The sequence below is a fragment of the Bos grunniens genome, chromosome 9, assembly GCF_055505025.1.
Source record: "Bos grunniens cultivar Pamir isolate PY7600 chromosome 9, Bosgru_T2T1.0, whole genome shotgun sequence".
Taxonomy (NCBI): Eukaryota; Metazoa; Chordata; class Mammalia; order Artiodactyla; family Bovidae; genus Bos; species Bos grunniens.
The window spans coordinates 96,820,788-96,848,219 of NC_141173.1; the positions used below are offsets into that span (position 1 = coordinate 96,820,788).

Below are 27,432 nucleotides of genomic sequence, written 5' to 3' on the forward strand. Positions count from 1 at the left end.
AAATATACTTAGAGGCAGTGCCACAATTTATGAAATAGAAATTCTATTTTCAAAATCATTTCAACTCAACACATATTTATGGAGCACCCTGTGTGCAGGGCTCAAAAGAGGCATTTTTATGTACTTTTCTTTGTTTAATCCTCATACTCCCCAACACGTAGGTTTTCTTCTGTTTCAGTGAGTATTTCGTGAAGGCAAAAGTGAACAGTAGTACAGCCCAGGGCCAGAGGCAAAAAATTATATATACATCCTTGTCATCAATTCAGTATAGTATTCATACATTTCTCAGGGCTTCCCTGGTGGCTCAGATGATGAAGAATCTGCTTGCATTTCTCTACTTATGTGTTCTATGAAAAACATACTTCATTAGTGGAATTAATAGCCATATAGTTTTACATTAAAAGGATCGATTAAAGTGGTTTTATTCTGAGCAGGAAAATTTATGATAAGCCCTTAGTTACTATTTTATTATCTAGTTACTGTTGCATTATCTTTTGGGAAGCCAGATGGGTGGTAGAAACTCAGAGAGCTCCTGTGATTCACGAGGATTTTCAGATTTTAACAGTTTGCTCAGCATGACCAAGATTACAGCAGGGCCCAGGAGCAGGTATTACTGGAGTGACTGTTAACATGACTCAAAGCAGGACACACATGAATCCCTCCACCCCTCAAGGGGGTCTGTGTGGAGGCCGACTGTGACCCTGGGGTGTCGATCTCACGTGGCGACACCGAATTGTGAAATCCTAGATAGACCCAGGATGGGTAGACAGCTGCTGCCAATTAAAACCAGCCCAAAGAAATGATCATTCTTATTACTGGGTAATTTATAGCATTCTCTCTGATCTTCTGCCCTGGGAACCATGTGCTTCAAGACATCTTGCACAGGGATGAGAACACCCGGCTACAATAAAGCCTTATTTAGGTTACTGTTTATTGAGATGACTAGAGGCCTCCCACCAGCCCGAGTTGGTAGATTTCAGCAGGATTTTGTCACTGCTGGAAAGCTGGCTCTCAGGCCTTGCCATGTAAACAGAGAGGCATTTCTATACCATCCGGTGGTGGATTAGCCCCTTGGTAACTTGCCGACATTCAGCCGAACTCTCAGGGATTCACCAACATCCTCGTTTATTATTCATCTCTTTTATTGAGCTTGTGCATCCACATATTGTGTATGCTAATTTTTGATATTAACCTAAATAAAGCATCAACAGAAGGCAAATCTCCTGGTCCAGATGGACCAAAAGAAATAAAATCATTTCTGTCTTTTGCAGAGATTATTCCACTGCTTCCTGCCAACAGTGCTGTGGTGGAAAGCTGCCTGGGAATAAGCATGTATGTTTCAACTTAGCTGGGATGTTACTTCCCACGTGTGGACGCAGCAGGGCCTGTGGCCTCTGGAGGAGGTGTCCAGGAGTGGGTCCTCCTCGGTGGCTGCTGAAGGCAGAGGAAGGCAGCATGTCCTGACTCTGTGCACATCTGGCAACCTCCTGCTTCCCAGTGGGTTCTTCTGCATATTCACCAGCAGGAGAAAATGGCAGTATTTTTCTCACTGTAGATTGCAGCTTCAATTTCCTGATCTCTAATCTGCCTCTTAGAGTGTAGTCAGGGAGAGCTGACTCCACTTAGGTGATCAACTCTGGGATTCTGTTGATGCCTTGACCTTTAGCCACAGATAACCCTTATTACCTGGCCCTAGAGGTCCTGTCTAAGCTGTAGGTCAGTATCTTAAGGTCTGGTGGCCTGACTTCAAGGTCTGAGTCAGCTTGAAGCAACCACCATCTCCCATATAGGCCTGGGCTAGTCCAGCAGACCAGACAGTGCATGCGGGCAACCAGCATGCTGTCTGCTCCCTGCCCCCCAATAGAGGGAGACCTCTCAACTATTCTTCCTTCTTGCAGATCCTGTTCAAATCATCCAGTATATAAAGTACATGACAATTGATTGAGTTCTTTATTAATCACAACTTCAGTGCTGTTGTAGATCCCTCACTCACTTTGATCAGACTCTGATAATCCCAAATCTCTCAGCTACACATTTATAAATTATTGAGAAAGAATTTTTTTTTTGGCCATGCTGCATGACATGCAGAATCATAGTTCGCAACTAGGGATCAGATCTATGGCCCCTGCAGTGGAAGCACAGAGTCATAACCACTGGACTGCCAGAGAAGTCCCAGGAAGGCATTTTTAGAAGGCACTTATTTGCCCTAAATGTATTTCAATTAATAAGGGGTAAGGGGAATCAGGAATGCTAGAGGTGGGATGTAAGCTGGAATTTTAAGTAGGACGATAAGTACAGACCTTATGAGAAGGTAACATCTGAGCAAAGATCACATTTCACTGTACAAGGTATTGCAAGATAACCAAGGTGAATCAGACACAGCATCTGAGCCTAAGTAGTTTGTCTCTAGTAAAGGAAAATTTTCAAGACACACACCAAACTGAAGTCATAAAAGACAGAAGTAAAGGTGTACATAAATAGCAGTGAAAGAAAGAATATTTTAATTCTAATGAGATATGTGTAAGTAAATAGCCTTTGTCCTGGAATGAAGACAGGGAGAAAAAGGCAATTACCTGGTCTAGTAGCTTGATGAGGAAGGGAGGAAAGGGTTTGAGCCAGTGTTAGAAAAGCAGATGGTATAATGTTGGGAAGAGGTGAGCATGTGTGAAGCTTGGAGGAGATGGGAGAAGGGTCAGTGGGTGGTGATGAAACATACAGCATGATGACTGTAATTAACAATGTGTGTGTATACACTCTTTGTGAATCCATGGATTGCAGCCCACCAGGCTCCTCTGTCCATGGGATTCTCCAGGCAAGGATACTAGAGTGGGTTGCCATTTCCTTCTCCAGGGGATCTTCCCAATTAGGGATTGAACTTGTGTCTCCTACATCCTCCTGCATTGGCAAGCAGATTCTTTACCACTAAATGACCTGGGAAGCCCTAATTAATTATTATTATTTAATAATAATTAATAATACTGTGTTGCATATCTGAAAGTTGCTAAGGGAACAGGTTGTAAAAGTTCTCATCACAAGAAAAAGTTCTGTAACTTTGGTGATAGATATTATCTAGACTTATCATAGTGATCATTTCACAATATATACCAATATTGAATCATTATGTTGTATGTCAATTATACCTTGAGAAAATAAAATAATCATAATCATAAAATAGTCAATGGTGAGAAAGCAACTAGAAGGTATGATAGATGTTTGTCTTCCAGGCAAGAATGGTCTAACCATGTTTCTTACATGAAATACTTGGGATTCCCCCAAATAATACTTTTAAAGTGATTCATTTATGTTTAGGATGGCCATGTGCACATTGCTATATTCAGGGTGGGTAACCAGCAAGGATCTACTGTGTAACACAGGGAACTCTGTTCAATGTTATGTGGCAGCCTGGATGGGAGGGAAGTTTGGGAGAGATTTGATACATGCATATGTATGGCTGAGTCTCTTTGCTGTCCACCTGAAACTATCACCACATTGTTAATCAGCTACACTCCAATATAAAATTAAAAGTTCAATTTAAAAAATTAAAAAAAAAAAACACTCTTCTCTGTATTTGGGCAAAGGAACCACATTAGCCAGTACGTCATTGCCAATGACTATCAAAGGGTTCCGTCCAGGCTGTGTGGTGAGGCAAGCGAGGTCAGAGAAGGAACTGTGAACTGTGAGGTTTAGGGTCGTCTGACGGCTGGGAAAAGAGAGTAAGGATGAGGAGCAGTCGCCGTGGGAGAGGAGGAGGGAGAATACAGGAAAGAAGAAGTGTCAGAGAGAATGTCAGGAAAGGAGAGCCCAAGCTGACCTAGAGCGCAGACCCTAATGCTAAGGGGTCCAGTGTGAATGGGAGAGCTGACCTGGACCACAGGTGAAGGTCATTTGGGACCGGGAGGCTGACTTGCTGTGGGTCTGTTTTTCCTTCTCCAACCCATCCTTCTAGAAATCTCCAGAGTGCTCTTTCCAATAGCAAAATCTGAACTGAACTGCATGCCTGACAAAGGCCAACTGATTCCAACTGATGAACACGTGCACATCCTTCGAGCCTCTGCTCAGGTGTTAACTTCCTTGAGAAGCCTTCCTGGGCCCTCAGGTGGAGTCTGCCATTCGCTCCTCCACAGTCTCCCAGCACTGCTCGTAAGTGTCATTAGCACATATTGCTGTGTGTTGCAGAGTCAACATACTCAATTCTCCTCTAAAACCTAAGATCTTAAGGGCAAGAGTCAGTCTTCTTTATATCTGTGCCCTGGGCCTACACAAAGACTGGCATGCTACTTGTGCTCAACTAATGAAGCTTTAAGGGTAGGGGTTTTTAACAGGTGTGAATGGTTGGACCTCTTAGGAAATTTTTTCAAAATGCAGAGACCTTGGCCCTTCCCAGGGCTAATGGATCCAATCTCTGGGGCTGCATTTGGGTAACTGTGTTTTGGAGAAGCTTCTTTGGATGAGTCAGATGCTGTTCATGATGAAAAGCCTCTGCTCCAGAGATGCGGCTCCAAATTCTATGCACGCTACTGACATCACTCGTGGAGTCTGGAAGCAGGAAGTCACCGTGAAGAACCAAGGTTTCAGAGCCAGAAGGATCTGGATTCAATCTGTAGTCTCAGCCTGTGAATCCATCGCCAGCCAACCATGGGAACTTGGGCAAATTCCTATACCTCTCTAAGCCTTGACTCAGAGGTTGTAAAAATTAAATGAGACCATAATACATAGTAGACACTCTGATTTCTGTAACAAATCAAAGTCTCGGGCATGCTCTTTCCACTCAATCCTGTCTATCAGAATAATGATGATCTTTCGTATGTTTGCAAAGCATATTATTCTTCTCACAAAATGTTCTTGCCGTTGACATCATTCAAACCTTTTAGTGACTCTGAGAAAAGGGGCAGAAAATGTCTTGTCTGGTCATTTTATACGTGAGGGAATGTCATTTCTTGAAAGTGGAAAGATTAGCCGTGAGCATATCCGAGTGTCCATTTGGGAACAGACACCTTCCTGCTCTTCTCTGAGGCCACCAGCTCATCAGCACACACCTGCCGTCTCTCCCAGGTAGTTGCAGGTGTGCCGGGAGCTGGGGAGAAGCCCCAGCCTGACAGCCATGGATAAGTCATCATCTGCCCAGGATAAGCGGAAAGCAGCCTGTCAGAAGTGAGGCTTCCATCTAGAAAGAAAAAACTCCAGGCAAAGAGAATGTCATGTACTACTGTGGAGAGGCAGGAAAGAGACTGGTGTGTGTGAAGGATAAACTCGTGGCTGATTCTGATGAGTAAGAGAATGTGCTGGAAGGGGCATCCTGGCCTGATCACAAAGAACCCTGAAAGACATTCACACTTTGTTTCCTTGGCAATGCAGAGCCACTGAAGATGGTTAGCAGGAAAATTGATAGCCTCAACATTCTGACCCTGGCTTTCTGAATGGATTAAAATAATAATAATAACAGAAGCTAAACACACACTAGGCACTGCCCTAAGGGCTTTACAAAAGTTAACTCAGTTAATCCTCATACCCACTTTTTGGACAGGTCTTACATGACTGAAGCGACTTAGCAGCAGCAGCAGCAGCATCATTTATTTTCCTCGTTTTATAAATGAGGAAACTGGGATGAAGGAATGTTAAAGAACTTACCACCGTCACACAGCTGGTAAGTGGCAGAGCTCAGATTTGCTAGTGGTCTGGCTTAAAGGGTGATGCTTCTAATTACCCCAAGAGTGGTACCTCACAAGAAACCAAAAAGCAGACAAAGCAATTAAGAGATGGTAGCAGTTTTGGAGAATGAAAAGGGAAAGAAAGAAGACTTGGTTATGGATAAATCAACGTAGACTTCTAAACACTATTATTTAGTGTACGTGGAAACTTACTGGCCAGAAAATTGAAAGACAATTTTCACTAAGCATTTTTATAAGGAGAAGGATGATTGGTAAGAATGATTTGTTTTCACCTCCATCCTTGCTTTGCAAGTAAGGAAATGTTCGCAGGTGTTCTAAGGATGCTCCTTCTATCTGTCAAGCCCATTCTTTGCTCTGATGGGACTGATATCTCACACTTCGTATAGAGAATAGGTCATGGCTCAAGCAGAATGATCACAGGAAGGACAGCACCCAGTCTGTGCTTGCGCTCAGCCTCCTTCATCTTCTGAAGCCACACCTTCTAAAATGGTGGTGGTGGTTTAGTCATGACCGACTCTTGCAACACCATGCCTGCCAGGATCCTCTGTCCATGGACTTTCCCAGTCAAGGATACCAGAGTGGGCTTCCATTTACTTCTTCAGGGGATCTTCCTGACCCAAGGATCGAACCCGTATCTCCTACATTACAGGCAGGTTCTATACTGCTGAGCTACCAGGGATTTCAGGCTTCCATTGTGGCTCAGCTGGTAAAGAATCTGCCTGCAACGTGGAAGACCTAGGTTTGATCCCTGGGGTGGGAAGATCCCCTGGAGAAGGGAAAGGTTACCCACTCCAGTATTCTGGCCTGGAGAATTCCGTGGACTGTATAGTCCATGAGATGGTTAGATGGCATCACCGACTCAATGGACATGAGTTTGGGTAAACTCCAGGAGTTGGTGATGGACAGGGAGGCCTGGCATGCTGCCGGTTCATGGGGTCGCAAAGAGTCAGACACTACTGAGTGACTGAACTGAACTGAAGCGACTTTCACTTCACTACCAGGGATTTCCCTTTTAAAACGTACTTGGCAATATAAGATAGAAGAATATAAAGATTGGGAGGGTTAAGGAGAGGGATCAAGAGTAAAAACAGAACTGAAATACTTCAGCTCTTTTTGAAAATGACCAGAAATCTCAAAGCATAAAACACTTTCAAAGTTGCAACTGAAATGGAAAAAAAAGAACAGTGTGAAATGAAAGCGGGCCCAAAGCATTGCCTCAGCTGTCCCGGTGTCCTCCCGAAACGGCACTGAAAGTCTCTGTGCCGAGCATCTGGATGCTTCAGAGGCGTCCCTGCCGACCTCGTGCCCCTTCGCTGAGCTCATCTTGGATGGCTTCATGGACAGGCAAATCGTGTTTCATGTGCGGCTTTTAATATCTGTACTTGTTTTCTGGCTTCTCTTTGCAGAACCTCCAGAATGATGTCAGCTCCAAACTTTCCTGAAAGACTGTTTCCAAGGAGCTCCCATTTTGCCATCCTGAGCAGTTAACAGTAGCCTCTTCAGAAGCCATCCCTTTGGTGGGTTTTGCCATAGGCTGTTCCTTACAGGCAGACGTGACGGACACTAGCTGGCTGCTCTCCCAGCTGAGTGTCATTCCCTCCTGGGCATCCAGCTACTCCATTTCCCAGCATTAGGGGCACCCTGTGCCTGGGTTCTAGGCAAAGAAGGTGGCCAGAATGATGGACGCGATTTTCATTCTGGCCCCTGAAACCCTCCCACATGCCGTGTGAGCTCTGCTTCAGTCCTGTTGAGTTTGACATGCCAGTGAGACATCCAGAGCTGCACGTTTAGAGAAACGTCTGAACTCGAGATGCAATCACTGGTACAGATGTGATTGTCCAGAGGCTGGAGAATGAGGAAGGGCCGAGGACAGATCCATGACAACCACCTGCCCTTCACAAGGAAGGCTACCCAAAGAAGCTGGCGATGCATTCTGAGAAGGAAATGGAAAAAGAAAAGCAGGGTGAACTTTTCCATGAACATGAAGGAAGCAGAGTGTTTCCAGGAGGCCGCAACCAATAGAGACAACTGTCACTGCATGTTCAATAAAAAGAGGAAAGAATAAGGGTCGGTCAGATTTGCCAGCGCCAAGGTCTTTGACAGCATTTGCCAGCATCTGGTGGGGATGGGGAGTGGGATTTGCTGGTGCAGGATACAGTCTTCAAGAGTGTGAGGACTGAAGAAGGACTTGATGTTTATGAGGGAAAGGAAGATGGAAGGAAACAGCAAGATAGAAGGAATATATTAACAACATGAAGAAAGGCATTTTAATGCGAAGACAAAGTAAATGAGAAAATTAATCCTCGTAATCATTCCAATTGTGTGTGGAGGGGCAGGTTAGGGGGTGGGGAGGGTAGATAAAGAGAGTGAGAAAGAACACACATACCAAAAAATTCAAAATACAATACACAAAAATTAGAAAGGTCATTATCCTCTAATAGTAAGTGGATTTGGGGGTTTTATTTTCCTTCTTCAGACTTTTCTGGATTTTCCAAGTCTTTGACGGTGACTACTATATTACACTGGTACCAGTAACAGGTTTTGGTTTCGAGACTCAAGCATGATTAAAAGCCAAAACCTAAGAGAAAGTGGGAAGAAAAAGAAGGAGGAAGAAGTGTGTTAAATAAAACTCTGAGGCAGGGTGGGGTGGGGAAGCAGCAACTCAGCTTAGTGGAGAACATTCTCCTCTGACACTTTATTTCCTCAACGCTGAGAGTGAGGAAGAAGCCACAGGCATGGGCTGAAGAGTTCAGAGATGGGAATTGACAAGAACATGGAAACTCGTGGTCACCACTCCACCACCCACCCACTCACCCCTGAGAGCCCATGCCCTCCTGCCCCAGCTTCCTGTCGAGATTGTCCTACATTGTCTCCAGGACTGGTTCTTGGGGCAAAAAGAGAGCTGTCTTCCTTCCTTCCTTCTACCCAAAATTAGTTTTCCTGTTCATCCTATGTGGTCTTCCTCCAAGCAACAACATTACCTAGCAGCCCGAGAATTAACTCACCTTGTGAAGCTGACAGTGAATAACAAATATCCCTTAACATTCCTTCCTACTGGTGAGAAGTTGCATTTTAATAGAAGACCTTTAGAGCTATGTGATTTAATCAAGAGATGGACATTTCCACCTCTGTGGTGCTTGAGAGAGCCTTTTTATTTTTCAGTAGAAGGGGAATGGTGGTTCCAGTTTTCTCTAAACTCACCATCCAGATCAAGGTGTCCCTTGTTTCCACGAGAGGACAGCAGTGCTGATAGATGGGTTTTAAATCCTCTTCTGTTACAGACCACTGTGATGGAAAGACAAATAGCTGCATAAGAAAAGAAGATTGTATACATCACATGTGTCCTTCCAGGACCAGGATAAAATAAAGATCTTTTAAGAAAAACAAAAACTGAGAGAGTTTGCTAGCAGCAAACCCTTACTAAAGGAAATCCTTAAGCATTTATTTCAGGAAAAAAGGATATTATCCCAGATGGAAAGAATGAGATACAGAAAGAAAAACAAAGAAAGGGGAAAATATGTGGGTAAATATGGAAAAATATTGATACATAAAATAAGAAGAATAAGCTAATAATAATAATAATGTTCTTAGGGAGCAATTTAAAAATAGAAATAAAATACATAGTAATAATACCACAATGTTAGAAGGAACAACTGAAATTGAAGTATTTTAAGGACATCATGTTACTTGAAAGAGGGTTTACTGTCAATAACGTAACATTTTGATAAACTGTGTATATTAAATTTCTATGATAGCCATGAAAATAATAGAATGCAAAACTCTTAAACTACCATAGGAAAAAATAAAGTGAGAAAAACTGAACAATCAATCCAAAAGAAGATAAGAAAGGAGAGAGAATGGAACATAGAAATGGTGGAACAAGGAGAAACTGCAATTATTTTAATTAAAAATATTAAAATCACAACAATATATTGCTGTTGTTTAGTGGCTCAGTTGTGTCCAACTCTTGTGACCCCCATGGACTGCAGCAAGCCAGGCTTCCCTGTCTTTCAGTAACTCCTGGAGTTTGCTCCTATTCATGTCCGTTGAGTCCTCTCTTGCTCCTTTTCTCCTCCTCTCCTTAATCTTTCCCAGAATCAGGGTCTTTTCCAATGAGTTGGCTGTTGGCATCAGGTGGCCAAAGAATTGGAGTTTCAGCTTCAGCACCAGTCCTTCCAATGAATATTCAGGGACAAGTTCCTTTAGGATGGACTAGTTTGGTCTCCTTGCAGTCCACGGGACTCCCAAGAGTCTTCTCCAGCATCACAATTCAGAAGCACAAATTTTGGGGTGCTCAGCCTTCTTTATGGTCCAACTTTCACATCTATACCTGACTACTGGAAAAACCATAGCTTTGACTAGATGGTCCTTTGTTGGCAAAATGATATCTCTGCTTTTTAACACACTGTCTAGGTTGGTCATTGCTTCTCTTCCAAGGAGCAAGCGTCCTTTAAGTGTCCAGAGGATTGGACTCTTTCAGTCAGTTTTCATTTAAATACCAAAGAAGGGCAATGCCAAAGAATGTTCAAACTACCACACAATTGCACTTATTTCACTTGCTAGCAAGGTAATGCTCAAAATCTGTCAAGTTAGGCTTCAACAAGATGTGAACCGAGAGCTTCCAGATGTACAAGCTGGGTTTAGAAAAGGCAGAGAAACCAGAGATCAAATTGCCAACATCTATTGGATTATAGAAAAAGCAAGTGAATACCAGAAAAACATGTTCTGCTTCATTGACTACGATAAAGCCTTTGACTGTGTGGATCACAACAAACTGGAAAATTCTTCAAGAGATGGGAATACCAGACCACCTGACCTGCCTCCTGGGGAACCTATATGCAGGTGAAGAAACAATAGTTAGAACCAGACATGGATCAGCGAACTGGTTCAAAATTAAGTAAATAGGTCAAGCCTGTGTATTGTTACCCTGCTTATTTAACCTCTATGCAAAGTACATGTGAAATGCTGGGGTGAATGACGCGCAAGCTGGAATCAAGATTGACAGGAGAAATATCGATAACGTCAGATATGTGGATGACATCACTTTAATGGCAGAAAATGAAGAGAAACTAAAGAGCCTCCTGATGAAGATGAAAGAGGAGAGTGAAAAAGCTGGCTTAAAACTCAACATTCAAAAAATGAAGACCATGGCATCCAGTCCCATCACTTCATGGCAAATAGATGAGGAAACAATGGAAACAGTGACAGACTATTTTCTTGGACTCCAAAATCACTGTGAATGGTGATTGCAGCCATGAAATTAAAAGACCTTTGCTCCTTGGAAGAAAAGCTATGACAGAACAATATAATAAACACAAAATGTCAGTAATTATAATAAATGAAAACAGATTAATTTCTCCAGTTAAAGACAATAATTAACAAGCGATTTTTAAAAGAAACACATTAAAAACAATTGGATACAAAAGCATTAAAAGGAAAAGGTAAAAATATATATGTGGATGAATACTAGTCAAAGGAAAACCATTGTGGTTATAGAAATTTTAGGGAAAAAAAGTGGACTTTAAAGCAAAAGGCACTGCTATAGGTATGGAGAGTCACTACTTAATGATAAAAGATTCAATTTGGTAGTAAATTAAAGTAATTCTAAACTATTATGCACCTAATCACAAGGCCTCAAAATAAATAAAGCAAAAACTGACAGAAGATATGAAATCAACAATTTCACCACCACCGCGGGCTTCCCAGGTGGCACTAGTGGTAAAGAAGCTGCTGCCGATGCAGGAGAGGGAAGAGACGTGGGTTGAGTTCCTGGGTTGGGAAGATCCCCTGGAGGAGGGCATGGCCACCCACTCCAGTATTCTTGCCTGAAGAATCCCATGGGCAGAGAAGCCTGGCGGGTTACAGTCCATAGCATCACAGAGTTGGACACAACTGAAGTGACTTAGCACTCAGCACACCACCATTGCAATAGATTTTCAAATAAAACCCACAGAAATTATGAATCTAAGCATTCCAAAAAATCATCAGAGACATAGAAGATTTGAAAATAAAAGAATTAAAAAGTTTGACCTAATAAACAGATAGAATATTATACCTAATAGCTACTCAGAGTATTTGTAAAAACTGACTATACAGAGTGCCATTACACAAGTTTCAACACATTTAAAAGAGTTGGCATCATACAGAACACATTTTATTACAATGGTCTCAATAGATATTATAAAATATAGCAAGGAGGCCACTAAAACTGCCATATATTTGAAATTAAGAATCACTTTTAAGTAATTTACAAATCAAAAATAATCAAAATGAAAATTGAAAAAAAATTTAACTGAGTGCTAATGAAAATACTATGTATCAAAGCTTTCAAGATGCAGCTAAAGCAGAACTTAAATGGAAATTCATGGCCTTAAAAATTTAGATTAGTGACAAAGAAAAGCCAAAAATAATTGCTATAAGCATCCATCTACAGGTCCTAGAAAAAGAATTGCAAAATAAATTCCATTTCAGTAGACAGAAGAAAACAAAGGTAAGAGAGAAAATTTATGGTACTAAAAAGAAACATAAAAGAGAACAAAGTAAGTCCTTTGGAAAGACTAAAAAATAGCAAACTGATAAAGAAAAAAAGAGAAATAAATACAATTAAGACAAAGTTTCAAGTATTGCTGATGTTAAGAAACAACAGAATATTAAGAAAAATGTTTAGGAAAAATTTTGTACAAATAAAATTTACAACATAACTGAAAGAGTCAAATTCCTAGAAAAATATTACTTACCAAAACTGAGTTAAGAAAAAATGAAAAACCTTAATAGTCTAACAAGCATTAATGAAATCAAATCAATAGATCTGTCAGAGAACACACTTTTGCACAAACTATTCTAGGATTCAGAAAAGAAAGGAACACCTCCCAAGTCATTCAGTGAGGTTGGTATAACACGTAGATGAAAGAGAGAGGGAGAAAGAACGAGAGAGAAGATAAAGAATGTAGTGTGTGATTAAGAATAAGGTGTCTGTCACACACAGAGAACAAGGTGGTGGTTGCCAGTAGAGACGGGGAGGGAAGGGGGAACCTAGGGGTAGGGGGCTAAGAGGTACAAACAACTAGGTATAAAGTAAACTATAAGGGGGACCTTTCTGGGGGTTCAGTGGTTAAGACTCCATGCTCCGAATGCAGGAGGCCCAGGTTCGATCCCTGGTCAGGGAACTAGATTCTGCAACTAAGACTTGATGAGGCCAGATAAATATCTTAAAAAAAAATAAACAAAATAAGCTACAAGGATGTATTGTACCACACAAGGCATATAGCCAATATTTTATAATAACTATAAATGGTTTATAATCTTTAAACCTTGGGACTCACTATATTGTACACCTGTAACTTATATAATACTATATACCAACTATACATCAAGAAAGAGAGAGAGAAAGTGCAGGAATAGAGAGCCTTTATAAACTGTGCTTATTGAACAAACCAAAGGAGTATTTGAAAGTATTGCTGTCTGTGTAGTCTTCCCTCAGCAGGGATTTCAGCAAGAGTGACTCTGACAATTTCAAACTCTCAAAGGAGTGTAAATCTATGCAATTCCAAGGGGGGACTAGGAAGTGGGAGGGTCCTCTAATCACTGCAGATGGTGACTGCAGCCATGAAATTAAAAGACGCTTACTCCTTGGAAGGAAAGTTATGACCAACCTAGATAGCATATTCAAAAGCAGAGACATTACTTTGCCAACAAAGGTCCGTCTAGTCAAGGCTATGGTTTTTCCTGTGGTCATGTATGGATGTGAGAGTTGGACTGTGAAGAAGGCTGAGCGCCGAAGAATTGATGCTTTTGAAGTGTGGTGTTGGAGAAGACTCTTGAGAGTCCCTTGGACTGCAAGGAGATCCAACCAGTCCATTCTGAAGGAGATCAGCCCTGGGATTTCTTTGGAAGGAATGATGCTAAAGCTGAAACACCAGTACTTTGGCCACCTGATGCGAAGAGTTGACTCATTGGAAAAGACTCTGATGCTGGGAGGGATTGGGGGCAAGAGGAGAAGGGGACGACAGAGGATGAGATGGCTGGACGGCGTCGCTGACTCGATGGATGTGAGTCTCAGTGAACTCCGGGAGTTGGTGATGGACAGGGAGGCCTGGCATGCTGTGATTCATGGGGTCGCAAAGAGTCCGACACGACTGAGTGACTGATCTGATCTGATCTGATCTGAACCACTAAGAAACTGGTTCTCTTCTACATATGGCCCTTGACTCTTGAGTGCCACATTTGGGACACAGTCATTTGTTTAAAAAACAAGGCTCAGAATATATGCCCTCTCTCATGCCAAGACCATGCCTTTCTGGGGTCCCTCCATCTTCCCAGGATGCTATCAGGAACTTAAAGATCTCTGCTGGCTTATATTCCAAGGTAATGTCTACTCCTGTTTCTCCAAAATAAATGACTTCTTTGCTTAACCCCCTTTCTCTCTCTTGTTCTTGACGCAGTAGATATTTACAACCTGCTACATCCAGCCTCTTAAACAGTCCTACCAAAAATGCAAGTTGCCTTAACTTCAAGGGCAAAGAGCATTTAATTTTTTACATCCCTGGTGGCTCAGATGGTAAAGAGTCCACCTGCAATGCAGGAGATCCAGGTTAGATCCCTGGGAAGTTTCCCTGGAGAAGGGCATGCCAACCCACTCCAGTATTTGTGCCTGGGAAATCCCATGGACAGAGGAACTACAGTCCATGGGGTCGCATGAGGCTGTAGAGTTGGACACAACTGAGCAACTAACACACAGGAGGGAGAAGAGAAATATTTGTGTTCCATCCTTCTAAGGCATGAAGGATGAAGAGAAAAATAAAATGGTTTCATTTCCTATTGACCCAGTCTGAGTATTCACTTGCTGTCACACTTTGATCACAAATATTTACTGAAATCAGTGGCATGGGAGCCACGGGGCAGCTGTGCCCCCCCTGCTGTTTGTGATGGGCGGCTGGGGAGGGTGTGCTAGCTGAATGCTTGAGGTGGGAACACCTCCATCCTGTTGCTGTGAAGGAAGTTCAGTTCAGCTCAGTCCAGTCTCTCAGTCATGTCCGACTCTTTTCGACCCCATGAATTGCAGCACGCCAGGCCTCCCTGTCCATCACCAACTCCCAGAGTTCACCCAAACTCATGCCCATCGTGTGAAGGAAGACAAGTGGACAAAGGATGTATTCCACCAAAACCACACTAAACAGAGTTTTGTAAACTTTTTTCCACTTAAAATGCATTGCTGACATTCTCTCATCTTTAAAGAATCTTCAACATTACTAACAGTAACGGTGGCTTAATCATCTGTACACGTACATAACCTAGTTTTGACACAGCACTCCCTTGTTGTTAGATGTTTGCATTGTTTCTCATTTCTGGTTATTGTATGTTATGCTTCAGTGACTGTCCTTGTAAAGAAATATGGCTTGCACCCTTGATATTCCATCTGGATTCATTCCTAGAAGTTAAATTGCTGGGCCAAAGGATGTAAGCCTTTTCTTAAAAAAAAAAAAAAAAGAAAACCATGATCAAAATGCCCTCCCAAAGTCTTGTGCCAATTTACGCTCCCACAGTCACTAGAGCATGTCAGACTGAAATCCTCAAAGGGGGATGTCTTTGAGCTCACGAACTCCAACCTCAGTCTAACAAGATTTTCCTTGCAAGCATCTCTTAGTTGGCTTTTACCACGGCCTTGTACGCTTTCAAATGCCAATAGCTTCTTCTTTTCCAGATTGAAATACTCTGGATAAACAACTTCTGGTGGCTTAGTGGTAAAGAATCAGCCTGCCAATGCAGGAGACACAGGGGACTTAGGTTCGATCCCTGGGTCAGGAAGATCCCTTGGAGGAGGGACTTGCAGTCCACTCCAGTATTCTTGCCTGGAGAATCCCATGGACAGAGGAGCCTGATGGACTGCAGTCCATGGGGTTGCAGAGTCAGACACAACTTACCAACTGATCATGCACAAACAACTTCTCAGTGTGATAAATGGTAATCAGCTGATATATAGTATGCGTTTTCATTCATATGATAATAAAAGCTAAGTTGTAGGCATCAAATACTTCATATCAGGACTTGTTCTAAGTGCTACATGCGTGGATATATAAATCTTAATAGTTCAGTCAGGTAGGTGAGGCTGTTTTTTGCAGAGGAGGCATCTGAGAAGACACAAACTATAAAATCTGACCACACATACACACACGCACACACACACACGCACACCAAGATTTTTGTATTGTAGGTCATAGTAAATCTCTCAACATACCTGACTGTCAAAGCTTCTTCTGTGTTCCACATAAGTCTATCTCCTCCCGAACGTGGGCTGTGATCTCCTCGTCTCCAGCTGACCTCCCTTCTCTAGGTGCCCATCCCCAACCAGTCCCTTGGCCCCAGGCCACCAGTCCCTTGGCCCCCAACCAGTCCCTTGGCCCCAGGCCACATATAAGGGATACATACACCACACCTCGAAGTGGTGATGCACTGGAGACTGCGCTGTGCAGAGTCGGAGTGGAGGTCACTCACTGCCCTTGGCCTGAGATCATTTCCTTGTCCATGTCATCTTGGTGTTGGCAGCTGTGAATTTTTTTTCATTCAACTGGAGATTTTCCTCTTTCTTGGTTGTTGTTCAGTCGCTCAGTCATGTCCGACTCTTTGCAACCCCATGGACTGCAGCACGCCAGTCTTCCCTGTCCTTTACTGTCTCCCAGAATTTGCTCAAACTCATGTCCATTGAGTCAGTGATGCTATCCAACCATCTCATCCTCTGTCACACCTTCTCCTCCTGCCCTCCGTCTTTCCCAGCATCAGGGTCTTTTCCAATGAGTCAGCTCTTTGCATCAGGTGGCCAAAGTATTGGAGCTCCAGCTTCAGCATCAGTCCATCAGTTTCTTGGTCAGATGAGTGATTTTCTACTGTATCCTGGAGACTGGGTGTCACCAAGGGCATGCGATTCTGGAAATGCCCACAGGCACTGAGCAGTGCCCCTGCCACACTCCCCATGAAAGACATGTTCAGATGTCACTGATCTAGTCATCTTCTCGTGAGATTTTCAAAATTGAATGATCACACAATAAGGATAATTTGTTCTTCCCCTTCAACAGGCATCAATCATCATAAGGAAAAAAAAAAAAAAAACTCTGAAAAACTAACTTTAAATTCTCCCAAGATTCTCAAGTTTGAAACACATTTCTCAAAGGAAGGAAAGCCTTCTGTTTCTTGTTTCCATACCTCCAACCCATAAAGCAGAGAAAACACAAGAGTCTGCCAGGACTTTTGTAAAGAGTTATTTATTATGACAAAGCCAGTTGTCACTGTCCACATGAAGTCATCTCGGCCTGAGCATGTTAGGCGCCTGGTTTAGAAGGCCGTGTCATTCCTTGAGCTATGGAATATTGTTTTGGCAAAAAGCAACTGACTGTATGCTCTCACCGTTAGGAAACCATCCAATGCTTCCCCTCATCCAGCTCATCATAAGCACGCCTTCCCCTTAGACTCACTCCCCTTGCCCTGGACATGCTCTGAGGAAGCACTCTTTCTGCTGGGAAGGGGAGGGGTGCTTCCTGATGGACTAGAAAGGTGTCAAGGTGATTGGCCCCCGGTGAAGAAGGCCCTGTCTCTGCAGCAAGATGCTGTAGAGTCTGCGGCCCCAGCTGGCATCCTTCAGAAGAGCTGTTGGTGAAAGGGATGAACAGAGGGTGTTCTTAGTGGGGACCAGGACCCCAAAGCCTTCCCCAATCAGAAGGGCCTATGTGTATCCTGCCAGCTCATACTTTTTCAGCTGATTCTACTTTAGAGCAACCTTGCCAGAGAAAATGGAAAAACACATCTTAGAGATAAATCAACACTGGTTCCAAGTTCCTGTTTCAGTTGTTTTGCTTCGCGGTCTGCTCTTGCTCCAGATTATATTGCAATGACCTACCACTGTTCTCCGGGGTCCAAGGATGAGATCTGCCTCAGAGAGTTAACTTTTCACCTGGGTGGTCTGTCGTAAAGCAGGTCCCCTTTCAGAACCATAGCATTTTAGAGCTAGAAGGAATCTTCCAGATCAATTACTCCAATACATTGCTTCTACTGAGAACACAAGAGACCCAGAGAGGTTAAGTCACTAGCACACGCTTACACAGCAATCCAGCTGCAGAGACAGGAATGGTGCAGGGTCTTCAGAAACTGCAGGACGCCCTTTCTACCTCAACATGGTAGACCCCTAGATTCTCTACAGCTTTCCAATTTGATTCCAAATGTTTTCATTTTAAATGGAAATACCTAAAAATAGCCCAAACCTCTGGGCACCTTCCTAAATTTCTCTACTTCTTTGGAGCAAATGATAGACTGCTGCTGCTGCTGCTGCTAAGTCGCTTCAGTTGTGCCCGACTCTGTGCAACCCCATAGACAGCAGTCCACCAGGCTCCCCCCGTCCCTGGGATTCTCCAGGCAAGTACCATTTCCTTCCCCAGTGCATGAAAGTGAAAAGTGAAAGTGAAGTCGCTCAGTTGTGTCCGACTCTTTTCGACCCCATGGACCATAGCCCACCAGGCTCCTCCATCCATGGGATTTTCCAGGCAAGAGTACTGGAGTGGGATGTTATTGCCTTCTCCGAATGATAGACTACTTTAGAATTTAAGCCACCAAAATCTGAAGCATGCCTATCCTAACCTTACTCAGTTGAACCAAAAGATCTTAGACTTTCAGATATTTGGAAGTGACTTTGAGTCAATTTCTGGTTTGAGTTTAGCATCGTAAGCAAACATTTCATGCCTGTCATCTCCTTTGATGTATTTGGAGCCTGAGATTTATAGTAATAAACCTTCACTCAGAATGTCATCCTCATAACAGGCATCAATCTCACCATCATGGCAAAGATGGGACTGGTGTGTTGGATGTACTGAAGATATTCTAGGCGGATTTCAAAGCCAAGAAAGCAATTACTAGATAAGGCATATGTTCAACCTAATGAAGAACATTCTCAAATAATACACTGGATCTTGTATGTTTTCAATAAAGCAATAATTGGTTCATACCTGTACACAGAAAGATAGCTTTCATGTTTATTTAAAAATATGTTCTTTAGACTAAAGGGCAATTGCTCACTGGATAAACTCATTCACTGAATATATATTGTAGGGACACTACCTGTCCCAGACTTGCTATCCAAGACATTGGTATCTGTAGCAGGATAAAGGATGGCCCCCAAGAGAGGTGTCCACCCAGAATGTGTGGATTTCACCTTATTTAGTAAAAGGGTCCTTGCAGATATGATTAAATTAAGGATCTCAAGCTAAAGAGGTGATCACCGATAATCTGGATGGACCCTTACGCCAGGGAAGTGTTCTTATGAGAAGAGAAGGGAGACACACACATGAGGGAGAAGACACACACATGAGGGAGAAGATACACACATGAGGGAGAAAACACAAGACTCACATATGAGGGAGGAGACACACACATGAGGGAAAAGACACACATAAGGGAGAAGACACAGATATGAGAGAGAAGACTCACACATGAGGGAGAAGACACACACATGAGGGAGAAGACACACACAAGGAAGAAGAGACACACATGAGGGAGAAAACACAGGACTCACATATGAGGGAGGAGACACACACATGAGGGAAAAGACACACATGAGGGAGAAGACACAGATATGAGGGAGGAGACACATACATGAGGGAGAAGACAGAGATATGAGGGAGAAGACTCACACGTGAGGGAGAAGACATGCACATGAGGAAGAAGACATGCATGAGGGAAAAAAGACAAGACACACACATGAGGGAGAAAACACAGAAGAGAAGCTTGTGTGAAGATGGTGGCAGAGACTGCTGTCATTCTGCCGCACTGAAGAAATGCTTGGAACCACCAGAAGCTAAGGAAGAGGAAGAAATCCCCCCAGAAGTCAATCAGAATGTGACCCTGCAGATATCTTGATTTTGGCCCAATGATACAGACTTCAGACTTCGGGCCTCCAGAACTGTGAGAGAGTAAATTCCCTGGGTTTGTGGCCATATCACTGCAATCTGCCTCCAGGGTCACGTCATCTTTTCTATGTGGATGTCTAATCTTTCTCTGTCTCTCTTATGAGTAGACTTATGATGGCATTTAAGACTTTCCCACATAATCCATGACAACAACTTCATCTCAAGATTCTTAAAGTAATCAGACTTGCAAAGACCCTTTTTCCATTTACAGGTTCTGGGATTAGGACCTAATATCTATAGGGGGGAATTAATCAGTCTACCATAGCCCCCAAATCTCATTGACTTAACACAGCAGAGACCAACATGAACAAGTACCTTCCTCCATCTTGTGGTATGCCAACTGGGACACTTGGTGGCCAAGGTCAGAGCAGCAAGGAAAGAAGAGAGAGAAGAAAAGATTCTAGGCTTTTAATTACCTTTGGCTGAAACTGACTCATGTTAATTTTGCTCACAGTCCATTGGCCAGAACTAACCATAAGGACACAACTTAACTGTAAGGAATACTGATGAAACGGAGTAGGATCTTAGGACCCTTCCCCACCCCTACCCCACCACATCCTCACCCCGTCTTTTGTCTGTGGGAAAACTTTAGCCAAAGAATAAGTTTAATCGGAAAAATGAGAAAATGCAGGGACAAAAAATAGTCCAACAAGACTAAATAATAATAGTTCTAGTCATTCAGCAAAGCCAAGGACCTTTAGTTCCTCCTCAAGGGCTGTAGATAATATTCTGAGCCATATCCTGTGAGCTGTCTTGTAGATACTGAAACTCCCACCAGGTGGAAGAAGTTAACTGCATAAGTCTAGACTGTAGCCATGACATAAACTGCCACAATTTGGGAGAACTGGCCTCAAGGAAATGGGAACAAACCAATTCTGGAACTAAAGATTATGGACTTAAAATAATCTAGATGACGCTGGTCAGACCACCAATGACGAATTTCAAGATGACCGTCAGAGCTGACTGTGCTGTTTCTGCACATAGCCGCCTCCCTCTGCCTGTGAAAAGTCTTGCCTCCTGATTGTCAGGGAGAGGGGGAGCTGGCCCTTGGACAGGAGTCTGTCCTCCCCCAACACAGGTTGCTGGCATCCAAAAGAAAGCAAACTTTCCTTTCCACCAAACTTGCCCCTTTATTGGCTTTTGAGCAGCGAGAAGTCAGACCCCACTTGTGGTTATATTGGCATATGTAAGGGGGCAAATAAATATTTGATGAACACTAACTGTCTTTGCAACATGCTGAGGTCAGAAAATGATGCAAACTGTTGCTGTGGGAGACAACTACTGCTCTGTCACCCAACATGCATCCCCGAGCCCCCCGCTGCAGCAGAACTGCTCCTCCTCATGCCGTGTGGAGCCAAAGTTTCAAAGGTGGCCAAATTACCCAACTTAGTGTGGGATTTTCCACTTCAGTGTTGGAAACTGCACCAAAGTCAGCGCAATGCAATTTGTGCACTAAAGACGCAGGTGCTGGTCTAGTTGCTCAGTCATGTCCGACTCTTTTGCAATCCCATGGACTGTAGCCCACAAGACTCCTTGGTTCATGGGATTTCCCGGGCAAGAATACTGGGGTGGGTTACCATGTCCTTCTCCAGGGGATCTTCCAGAACCAGGGATCAAACCCACATCTCCTGCATTGGCAGGCAGATTTTTTTTTTTTTTTTTTTTACCACTAGCACCACCTGGGAAGCCCCAGCTACCCAGAGTTAGGTCAAATTTCACAGGTTAAGGGCACTGTCCTCTACAGCCCACCCTCACGTCAGTCACCAGCCCAAGCCACCCACACTTCTGACCCACTGCTGCAAATGCAGGGGTTCCCACCAGCTCCTCGGGTTTGATAATTCACTAGGACAACTCATAGAACTCAGGAAAACACTATCCAGATTTATTATAGCAAAAGGATACCAAACAAGAACAGCCAAGTGAAGAGACATGGGGCACCATGTGGGAAGGTTCCAAATGCAAAGCTCTTGTGTCCTCCGGATGTGTCACTGTTCTGGGACATTGATATACTCAGTCAGAGTTTTTACTGGGGTTTCACTCTATAGCTATGTGATGGGGCCACTGGCCATGAGATTGAACTCAATCTCCACTCTCTTTCACCCATGGAAAGTGGGGCTGATACTACTTGGTTCATAGCCCCAACCCTCTAATTACATGGTTGGCCCTTCTGACCTGGCCAGCCCCATCCTAAAACTGTCTGGGGGCCAACCATGAGTCACCTCATATAAACTCAGGTGTGGTCCAAGAACCCACGGATGAATTACAAAGACACTCCTATCACTCGGGAAATTCCAAGAGTTTTGAGGTTTTCTTCCAGGAACCAGGGACGGAGGCCAGCCAAATTCATCATACAACAGCTGGGATGATGAAAGTCTGTAGCTGCCGGCTACCAGGTCACCTGCCCTCCGCTCATTCCCTCTGCCCACCCCCATCACCTACCACAGACAGGAAAACCCTGGTAATGAGAGAGAATAAAACCAACACAAAGAGAAGATGAGATGAGATGAGACGTGGAGACTGAGAGCAAGCCCTGAATACACAGGCTGATTTCTTCAATGCAGCCCTGTCTCTCCCTGTTACAGAAGTCAGTAAATCTCAACTCTTACTTAAGCTGCATGGAATTAAATCCCTGTCACTTGAAATCCAAGAAAGAAAAAAAAAATTAATAGCCTTCCCTTCGGGAGCATACCATTTGAATGAAGGGTGACATATACAAATGAAAAATGACATGACAATTTTCAGGCAACAATTTAAGAATAATCATACATTCATTCCATTCATTCATGATTAAGTACTGCAGGAGAAACAACTATTCTTCTCAAGGAAGATCCAAAAGCTATGACATTCACTTTTATTCCAGTTCTCATTTTATTCAACAACATTCCGGTGCTTGGAATGACAGGACAAAGCTACTATGAAACATATCTAAAAGCAGGAGGAACATAAGGAAGAGTTGGATCTTATTTTATGCATCAGGGTGCTCGCCATCATCCCCATGGGAGTGGAGGCCATTAGGAGTACAGTAGAGTCATCAAATTCTGAAAATACATATTGCTTTTAAAATCAAAAACAAGCTTTAATTTGCAGTCTCTTTTTAAAAGTATTAATGTGTATCTTTCAAAGTAGGTTAAAAAGCTTATTTCAATGAAAGAAAGGTGGAGAGCAACAATGGCAAATCACACAAGTAGCAACATGCTCCTCTCCGTAAAACACTGAGAATCACTACTTTACACAATAGGTGTGTTTCTGAGAATCCCTCTGTGACTCCTTGATTCGGGTCCTATTTTACCATCAATTACCATGATTATTTCAGATCGATGGGCTGCTGCATTCAATCAGACAATCAGCAGTGTGTCATCTCTCTGCCAGGTCCTGATGGGTCAGTGAGTTAAGCAAAGTAAATGCTGAACAGGCATTGCTCCTGTCCAGAAAGTATGTCTCATGATACCAGCAGAATCCTAAGTCCATGGTGGGTGTCAAAAGTAGAGACTGCTTGTCAGAGCCCCGCTTCGAGAAAGTCTCATCAGAGTCACCCTAAAAGTATCCTTCCACGAGGGTGAAGCTGTCAGCTTCAGTGTGACTTGCACAGTTCTCCAAGGCAGGCTCCACCTCCAGGATCAGACCATAGAGTTTTGACAGGGAGCTTTGGTCCTAAGGATGTTCTTGAATCTGAGGAAGATGGCCAGGATCTGAAAACCCTAGAGGGCAGGTAAGATGGTGACTAATGGCAGTTGATAGGCTCTGAGGGTGGCAAAATTATCTGTTGAATGAATCCCTTTGACTGCATGGATCACAACAAATTGTGGAAAATTCTTCAAGAGATGGAAATACCAGACCACCTTAACTGCCTTCTGAGAAATCTGTATGCAGGTCAAGAAGCAGTAGGTAAAACCGGACATGGGACAACAAACTGGTTCCAAATTGGGAAGGGAGTACGTCAAGGCTGTGCATTGTCACCCTGCTTATTTAACTTCTATGCAGAGTACATCACGTGAAATGCTCTGCTGGATGAATCACAAGCTGGAATCAAGATTGCCAGGAGAAATATCAATAACCTCAGATATGCAGACGACACCACTCTAATGGCAGAAAGTGAAGAGGAGCTAAAGAGCTTCTTGATGAGGATAAAAGAGGAAAGTGAAAAAGCTGGCTTAAAACTCAGCATTCAAAAAACTAAGATCATGGCACCTGATCCCATCACTTCATGGCAAATAGATGGGGGAAGAGTGGAACCAGTACGGATTCTTATTTTCTTGGACTCTAAAATCACTGTGGATGGTGACTGCAACCACAAAGTTTTAAAAACTCTTGTTCTTTGGAAGAAAAGCTATGAAAAACCTAGACAGCGTATAACAAAGCAGAGACATCACTTTGCTGACAAAGGTCCGTATAGTCAAAGCTATAGTTTTTCTAGCAGTCAGGTATGGATGCGAGGGTTGGACCAGAAAGAAGGCTGAGCACCGAAGAATTGATGCCTTCCTACTGTGGTGCTGGAGAAGACTCTTGAGAGTTCCCTGGACAGCAAGGATATCAAACCAGTCAATCCTAAAGGAAATCAACCCTGACTATTCATTGGAAGGACTGATGCCGAAGCTGAAGTTCCAATACTTTGGTCACCTGATGCGAAGAGCTGACTCACTGAAAAAGACCCTGATGCTGGGAAAGATTGAAGGCAGGAAGAGAAGGGGGTGACAGAGGATGAGGTGGTTGGATGGCATCATCAACTCAATGGACATGAGTTTGCAAAAACTTGGGGAGATAGTGAAGGACAGGGAAGGCTGGCATGCCGCAGTCCATGGGGTCACAAAGAGTCGAACACAACTTAGTGACTCAACAAACAAAGCAAACAAAACATACTGTGACATCCTTGTAGCAAAGGATCTTTTTGCTAAAATGACATCACCTCCAGGGGCCTGTAATTTTGGTAAATTCTGATTCCTAGGAATAATATATTTCATATCTACTGAACTTTTCACGATGACCAAGAGCTTTCAACACTGTGGTTTAGGAAACTGGAACTTCAGAACATGTACCAACAGCATCTTGGCTTGAATGCCAGCCAAGGACTCTCTGCCCAAAGGTGGGATCAGTCAAGACTTGAGAAATCAGGATATTAACTACCACTTATTTGTGCTTACTATGTGCTATATCGGGCTTCCCTGGTAGCTCAGATGGTAAAGCATCTGCCTGCAATGCAGGAGACCTGGGTTCGATCCCTGGGTTGGGAAGATGTACTATATTAAATTGTATCAACATCATCTTATCAAATCTCACAATGACCTTACATGGTAAATATTGTTATCCCCATTTTAGAGATGATGAAACTGAGGCTCAGAGACATCACCTGCTGCTAAGCAGTGGAACTAGGACGTGATTGCTTGTTCAGCTCCAAAACCCACACTCCAAACACCTGCTCCCTCAGCTGCAAGTTGCCAGCATTATCAAGGAGAGTATCCCACTCTTCACCTACAGCCTGATCAAACTTGCCTTCCTGTCCTCTGAGACCAGGTGCAAGTTCTTCAGTCTGACCAAGACGCCAGAGGATTACACCATCATTGTCGATGAGGAGGGCTTCCTGGAACTGCCCTCCTCAGAACACCTGGGTGTGCCCAATGCCACCTAGCTGGCCCTCAATGTGGTGTCCAGGGCGGCAGCTTCTCCAGTTTCCAGCCCATCAGCATGTCCAAGATCGTCAAGTCAGTCATCACCCCACTGGCTGATCAGAACATCTCTGTGTCCACGCTGTCCACCTACCAGATGGACTTCATCCTGGTGCATGAGTAGGACCTGCCCTTCATCACCCATACTTTGTCATCAGAGTTAACCACCCTGCACGTCATCAATAGCGAGACGCTGGCAGCTGAGAACCTTGGCATTACACACTGCTTCATGAAGCCCAAGGCGGTCCAGAGGCCCGTCATCCACCCACTGTCCACCCCAAGCAACAGGTTCTGTGTCACCAGCCTGGACTCTGACATACCGCCCACTGTTGCCACACTCCTTATGGACGTCACGTTCTACTCCAGTGGACTGAAGGACCCCCTGGTGTCCTCCGGCGATAACTGTGGCCACATCCACTTCTTCTCCTTCTCCCTGATAAAGGGCTACATCTCCCTGGTGAGGGACAAGCAGACCCAGCAGAGGTTTCCTAGTAATTTGTTGTTCACAAGCGCATCTGGGGGGCTCTGGAAGATGGTGAGGATTGGAGGACAGGCCCTGGGATTTGATAAGTGCTTCGAAGTGGCCTGGATCGCTGAGCCTTTGGCTGCCGCAGACATCCAAACCTTCTACATCAGCACCTTCAAGTTCCTCCACACACTGGTGCCGGAAGAAAACATCAGCACCCTGAAAGTCAGCCAAGCAGAAAAATATGGAGGGCCTCTTTTGTTCCTCCCCTTCAGTGCCCCCAGGCCTGGGCCCGCCCTGCCCTGAAGACTCTTGCAGTGTTTCTCAAAAGACTAGAAAATTGGCCCCGTGGCCCCCAAAGGATGGGTCTCTAGGAGACACCCTCAATGGCTGGGACCCAAGCCAAGGCTTCCCCGTGCCTTCCTGCCTTCCTGGAGTCCCCAGATCCTCCAGTGAGACCCCCACCTCTTCCCCCACCCCAGAAAATGATGTCTGGGGCCCAGGGAGTTGTAAGCCCGGCCACCTTCTCATCAGGCCTCACCCAGGGCTTGGGTAGGGGGGGCATTGGTAGATGCTGAAGGAAGCTGGGGTACCAATTCTCCTGTCATCTTGGGGGCTGGCTGAGCAGGACAGAGTTCATGGAGCCCAGGAAGGCCCTTGTGAGGGCAGGGGCTCTGGATCCTGTGTTTGCTGGTCTCTGGTTCCATCAGCTCTGGGCTGGTTCCTGCACACTGGAGGTCAGTGAATGGTGGTGTGCTGGTGAGGCTCCCAGAGAGCCCCCGGCGGGGGCAGGGGGAACGGATCTGGGCAGGGACCCCAGCCACCCAGAACCTTGCCTGCCAACCATAGGCCCTATGCCCCAACTCCCAGCAAGACTACCAAGGGGGTCCTGTCCAGACCCTCCCCACCACAAGCGCTCATCCTCGGGGCAACAGGGTTCCCTAGAGACCCAGCAGCCTGCAGCACGAGCTCCTGTGCCCTCTCCTTTTCCCGGACCCTCCTGGGGCCGGCAGAGCTTGGTTCTTCCCAGGTGGGGGCATCCCCAGCATTCTGGGCTGGGGTTTCCTCAGCTCACCCCCACCTCCCCAGCAATCGACTAGACTGGCCCAGGGCTCCCCCGTTGTCCTGCCCTCCTCTCCCTGCCCCACTTGTGGGGGAACATGGAAGGCCTCTGCCCCCCAACTCACCTGCCCACGCGCCCCTCAGTCCAAGGGCTGTGGCGTTCATGAGTACTTGACCATGGAAGCAGCTTATCTGAGCCTTAATAGAGAAAACCATACCTTGGTATAGTTTCCCATTTAATGTATTTGCACCCAGGCTGCGGTTGGCAGTGGGCTCAGGGCACAGAACCTGCTGAGCCTGTCAGGGCCCAAAGTATGACATCACTTGGTTGACATCTGTGGCTCCAGGGACAACCATGAGAACTGAAGCTGCTTCCAGGGCTTTCCCTTCAGAGCAGGAAGCTGGGAACAGAGGTCAGTTATGATCCAGGGGTCCCCAGGGCACCCCACACAGGGCTGGCAAGGCAGAGTGGTTCTGAGCATCAGAGGAAGGTTCCCATGGGCCACGAGGAGGTGGACAGGCAGATGGCAGGCCAGCCCCCACCCAGAGAATGGGGGACCCCTGTGTCTCCTCTCCAGTGGGTGGTGTTTTCTGAGTGAGCAGGACTGGCAGAGTCCTCCTCGGTGACC

The 27,432-nt window shown here is 44.5% G+C and overlaps 1 pseudogene; it reads left to right on the plus strand.

The window, feature by feature from the left end:
• The window catches only part of LOC147366422 (cytosolic arginine sensor for mTORC1 subunit 2-like), a 148,077-nt pseudogene extending 121,967 nt beyond the window's left edge, over window positions 1-26,110 (plus strand).
• Window positions 26,111-27,432: the final 1,322 nt, after the last annotated feature.